Source organism: Gallus gallus, chromosome 1, assembly GCF_016699485.2.
Source record: "Gallus gallus isolate bGalGal1 chromosome 1, bGalGal1.mat.broiler.GRCg7b, whole genome shotgun sequence".
Classification (NCBI taxonomy): domain Eukaryota; kingdom Metazoa; phylum Chordata; class Aves; order Galliformes; family Phasianidae; genus Gallus; species Gallus gallus.
The window spans coordinates 49,766,754-49,772,871 of NC_052532.1; the positions used below are offsets into that span (position 1 = coordinate 49,766,754).

The 6,118-nt window shown below is 46.1% G+C and overlaps 1 protein-coding gene across 1 annotated transcript in view; it reads right to left on the reverse strand.

Moving 5' to 3' along the window:
• The window catches only part of ZC3H7B (zinc finger CCCH-type containing 7B), a 44,754-nt gene extending 41,976 nt beyond the window's left edge, over positions 1–2,778 (reverse strand). Inside the window, exon 1 of the mRNA XM_046903932.1 lies at positions 2,529–2,778. The gene's annotated coding sequence lies outside the window, so the exon portion shown is untranslated. The remainder of the gene's footprint in view (positions 1–2,528) is intronic.
• Between the last annotated feature and the right edge of the window lie 3,340 nt (positions 2,779–6,118).

A 6,118-nucleotide genomic window follows, 5' to 3' on the forward strand; every position in this document is an offset into this window, starting at 1 on the left:
GTGAGTGCTTCCCAACACGAGACTCTTTGTTGCCTTCTTTAGACACAGACCACAGGCTCAATTGCCCCTCTACAGTATTGCACCCTGGTGCTGCCCCACATTCCTCTTTCCTGATAGGTTGGTAACCAGCCTCCTCTGCTAGCACTCCTTCACACCTTCACATTTATGTCATAACTTCACACATAAGACTCATCTCCTCATGGCAACACCCTCAAAATGCACACCACATGCCACTGCCCTAACAACCTATTTTATCTCCCTCAGGAATAACCGTCTTTCCCATTTGATCTGATTCCACAGCAGCACCTTCCTCCACGTGTTCTCTTCTTCCCTTCTGCATGCTTCACGGCCACTGCAGATTCTCCTTGCCCTTTCATACCCGCTGGCTGCATTCCTGGCAAACTCAGTCTCTTCTTGGTCACTCCAGCCTCTTCACCATCATGTCCCACTCTAACCTTAGACCAAACCGCACACTCATCATGCCTGTAACCCCAGAGTACAGTCAGACACCAACACACGCAGTGCTTTGGTTCTGCTGCACACCACACCACAGTTGATGCATAATTAATTTTAAGCACAGAGCCTGCTTAGCTTTTGTTTTCTCGGTCGCATAAATATTTTTAGAAACACAGTACAAAATATTTCATCAAGCAGTGTGCCTGAACCTCCTTTTTCTCCCCCAGATCTGCCTGTCCAAACTTGTCTGCTCAAATCACCACCAGAATTAGAATCCAGGATATTTATATCACCACCAAAAAGGTCTTATCATTTCAGTTGAGATGTTTATCCTCTCTGGTCCAGCATCTGGAGAGGACTTTATTTGTGGTTTGTCAATGAGTTACAAACTATCTGTCAGACAGAAATAAAATACTGCATATTAGCACAACAGTTATCTTACTTTCAGAAAGAAGCACAACCCAGCAAACACAGTGACTCAGTCACAAACCAGGTAGATCCACTCAATGAGAGAATATGAGATGAACGGAAATACTTTAATTTACCTTATCAAGGACTCTGACAAAGCTGAATTTGCACAAAGTTTTTCACAGTAGATTTCTGTGACAGCAATGAGTTCATACTTGTCTGACTTCTAGGCTTTGACTGCAACATTTGAGCCAGAAATGAGCACACTGAAATGCAAGTGGCAGTTTGTAGAGCTCAGACAGGAGCTCAGCCACTAGCTGTGTGCTCGCCTCCATGCAAGTGGCTCCAGGATTTGCTAACCTGCAAACATGAAGTCTTTGGCTGTTGGCCACCATGGAGGTGAAGCAAAACAGGTCAAGCAGTACAGCCCATCACAAATAAGTGCTCCTGTTTGTTTCTCGAGGCTGCTCCCTGAGTCTGAAGACTTCTCACAAACAACAATTTTCAGGATAGAATCATAGAATCACTGAGGTTGGAATAGACCTCTAAGATCCCTTAGTCCAACCGTCTGCCTGCCATTAATATTGCCCACTAAACCGCATCCCTAATTGCCACATCCATACGTTTCTTGAACACCTCCAGGAATGGTGACTCCACCACCTTCCTGGGCAGCCTGTTCCAGGGTAGCATCACTCTTCCTGAGAAGAAATCCTTCCTAGTATCCAATTTGAACCTCCCTGGTACAACTTGAGGCCATCCCCTCTCATCCTATTGCTGTCACCTCAGAAAAGAGGCTGACCTCACCTCGCTACAACCTTTCAGGTTGTAGGAGAGAGTGATAAGGTCTCGCTCGAACCTCCTCTTCTCCTGACTGCACAATGCCAGTTCCCTTAGCCACTGCTCATAGAACTTTGCCCCAGCCACCCAGGTATGATGGCCATGTCCAGTCTCCAGTGAATGTGAGACTTCCCCCAGCTGAAAATAAAAGCAGCCATCAGATGTTTCCCCAGGGCAAAGTCTCAAGAGAGCTCCCAGGCCCTTGTCAGCCCCCTTTTGGCTCCCGCGGGCCTCCCACCCACTGTTTACTGCAGGCCACCTTCCTCTTGCCCCAGCAGCACAGCTTGGGCAGTGGATTACACTAGCAGCCCCTCAACCACCCGCACAGGATCTCCTGCCCGCCCAGCTCGTCCTCCCCTGCCTCATTTTCAAATGTAAACGCCGGGGCTGATTTCACGGCTCCCGCTCTCCTCCCCCACCCCCAGCACTAGGCCGCCGATCCCCGGCCTCGCGTGGCGGCCACCGCGGGCGGAAGCGCCACCTTCGCCGGCCGGGACTGCGTGGGGCCGGCGGTGCCTTCCGAGCCCCGTGGGGCTCCACCGGGTGCCCGCACCCCGGCATCACCCCACTCCCGGTGCTGCCGGGGGAGACAGCCAGGTTTCCCGGAAAACGGAAAAGAAACCCAAACATACTCTTCCTCCTTCCCCACCCCCCCCTCTCCGCTTCAATAGAAACCACTCATCTCCAGGAGTCGGGGGGGAGGGGGAGCGACTCTACGAGAAAGGGAAATAAAATAAAATAAAAAATAACGTCCCGTGCTACCCGGAAGCTGCTTAAAACATAAAGAATTAAATTTAAAAAAAAATAAACAAATACAAAAGCAGAACCTTCACATTTGATAAACTTTACAAGCCCCAAGGAAGGTGTATTTGGGAAGCTATTCCAGCTGAGCTCCTCCACTGCTCCGTGGGGCTTATACCAAACAGGAGGGAGATCTGCAGCCCAAATACAGCCCCAAACACAGCCCTGAAAGCTACGAGCCACGAGCACAATGAACCCCAAGTTCTTAATACAAACCCAGGGGCTTTCCCCCTCGCTATTCACTTTCAGACTACCACCACATTTTTTCCGGGGGGTGGGATTAGGATCTCTGACAATTATTTTTTTGCAAGCCCCACATTTTTTGGCAGAAGCGGGGGGTCGGCTTCCGAATGTCGCCGGTATCATTTCCCCCACTTTTTTTTTTTTTTTTTTTTTGCAATTACACAACATTCCATCTATGCAGTCAGCATTGGAAACCTTTACTTTTTAATGAAGCAACGTCCAGATTTTCCCGTTTCACAAGTCCACCCCCTCTCTACATACACACATACACACACATAGACATTCGGTTTAATAATAATAATAAAATAATCATAAAGGACTCACCTCTCCTCGGGTTCTCCCCCCCACGCTATGTATAACTTTCCTCGATAAATGGTATTATATTACTAGAGGTATTATTAACGTATTATTACTATAAGTAATAATAACAGTAAGTGCTATTTAATTATAGGAGGGAGCATTCTGCTTGTGGATCGGCTGCCCCTGCAGCTCCCTCCATGTGCCTCCTGAGCTCTTTACTTTCATTTCCAGGTCTCTCGCTCTGCTCGCTCGCAGCCGCACCAGCAGAGAAAATGCCTCCCGCATATCCTCTGGGCCCTAGAGGCTACCGCTTCCCACAGCCTACACGCATGCAGCTTTCCCTCTTGGACGGTTTTGAGATTCTTTAAGTCGAATTAGGCTTAAAATAACAATAGTAAAGCACTGAAACATTTGAAGCTCTGTTCTTGATTTTAATACAACATTGTTAATGATTTACTCAGTCTAGAATGCACTTACTGCATTCCACACTGCTGAGGGCTTGCCTGAAAATAAGATCTACAAACATGAACCTTCCTGTGGAAATGAAAATACTGTGTGTATATATAAAATATTAATACTATTGCATTATATACTGTTGCATATTATACAAAACACATATATATAACTTATATACACATTAAAAATTTAGGCATCTTTTTGGAATTAAATGCTTTCCTTGTTCTCATCTCAAACCTTTCAGTGTTTCTGGAAAATGAACTACACCGCCACAACACCCCATATAATAGCATCATAGGAAAAGACTGTTAACATGCAGGTTCACAGATCACCTCAGATAAAGGTTTCATCCCTCCCCGCCTGCTGCAATGTCATTAACTTCAAATATCCCTCTGAAATGAGTATTACGCTCGGCTCCCAACCTAGCCTCCCTAGTAGGATGGGTTTTCCACTCCCCAAAGACTTCTGTCTCCCACCAGGTCATCGTTTCCAGACTGACATTAGTTTAAATTATCCCCTTTTTTCACATGTAATCAGGGACATGTTTACTCCTCAGTGCCTCACTCCTCTATTTACCATGACCCAAAACAGTGTCACTTAGTGATCTGCAGAAAGGCATCTCAGGTAATACTCATGCGCAGGTAGAAGGTATCATCCAAAACATATTAAAGCTCCTTAGTATTCAGAATATTTTAGTCAGAGAAGGAAATACTTGGTGATAGAGAGTAGGATTGGCTGCCGGCAGTCCTGTCAACACAATAAAATGATAATTTACAAAATATAGACTGTGAATTGTATAATGTACCATATGATGTTGGAGGACATTGTCCTACTCTCTTCACAATATTTAATAACAATCTATTTTTTTTTTTTTAATCTTCATTATGTTGTCCAATACAACACAAAGACTACTCTGATTCAGGGATAGGACAATGTTTATTTTTGCTACCTGTTCAGCAGATTCATTACCTCTTACTTGAACACCTCCAGGGACGGGGCACTGAGTGAGTCACAGAGCCCAGGATGCCTCCAACCATGCTCTCGGAGCTCACTGTCTGAAAGGCAAGATTGCAGCTGGATGAGAGGAACAAGAGCGCTTAGGAGAAGCCAAGGAGAAAGAGGAACTAAACCATAATCTATTCACAATCAGGAGTTATGCTGGAAAAAGCACTATATTTTTATACAGGACAATTTATACAACGTTAATTTTCAAGATTGAGTTTCCGCATTGAATGTCACTTCACCCAGAACCAGTTTCCTTCATTTCTAATACTAACAGCTGTCCCATAAGGGACATAAGGCAAGTGCTGTCCTGCTCATGAAATAATGCCTTTCCTCGGGGGTTAATGTGAAGATTAGGGGCCTTTCAGTATCTTATGGGGGACTATAAGAAAGAAGGGGACAGACTATTTAGCAGGGTCTGTTGTGATAGGATAAGTGGAAACAGTTTCAAACTGAGAGAGGGGGGATTTAGACTGGGTATAAGGAAAAGGCTGCTATTGATAAGAGACATGAAGCACACTGGAACAGGTTGCCTGGAGAGGTTGTGTGTACCCATACTTGGAGACATTCAGGGTAAGGCTGGAGGGGCTTTGAGCACGCTGCTCTAGCTATAGGTGTCCCTGTTCATTGTATGGGGGTTGGACTAGATGGCCCTTAAGGGTCCCTTCCAACTCAAACAGTTCTGATTCCCTGTGATTCTATGAAAATCCTCATAATTTGGAAACATGGTTACCTAGGTCTTGTATTCAGTAGAGTCAATATGCTGCAAATCTCTACTGCAAAATACGGCAGTGTCATAAAACTGACTTTGACCCGTAAAGCTATACTTGTAAGGAGAATTAATTTATCGACCTATGCTGCAATGGCACAGCACGCCTTCACTGCAATATGCCTGCAGCCACAGTTAAATGTTTTATCCCCGCCCCTTTGGCTCAGCCAATATGTGGGAGAAAGAGGAAAGAATTGGATATATTGGATACAATCCTGTTCACTGCTTTAGGTTGTGATGAGCTAACAACAAGTGCCACATTTCTTGCTCATACGATGGCAGCTATGAAAGTAATGCCTCTTACTTTATGATGCTGGCCCATGACATCAAAGGTGCATGATGGCGGTATGGCAGTAGAAGTTGAACCTTCCCACCAACATCCCGTTACATTTTGCTGCCGTGTGACAGATGGCAGCAGAGCGGCAGGCTGACAAAATGGCGTCTGACATGGAAGCGTGGATGAAGCAAAAGCGTGTCACTGAATTCCTCCATGCAAAAAAAACTGCATCCATTAACATTCACTGACGCGTGCTGGATGTTGGTGGAGACCAAACAGCGGACGTGAGCACAGTGAGGCGGTGGGTGGTGCCTTTCAGCAACAAGTGACAGTGCAAATGGGTCCCCTCCGCTGGTGCAGATTGTTATGGGCATGGCACGCAGGCTCTTGTTCTTTGCTGGTGAAAACACACAGCTAATTATGGTGGCTATATCGAAAGATGGTGCTTTGTCGCTGAGAAATTGCTCTACCAAATAGCTCTACCGCAGCAGGCGGAAGCCCAGGCCTAGATCCAGGCCCCGCAGGGTGCCCCCACGCGGGGCACGCCGGGAATTCTCATCCCCGCAGGA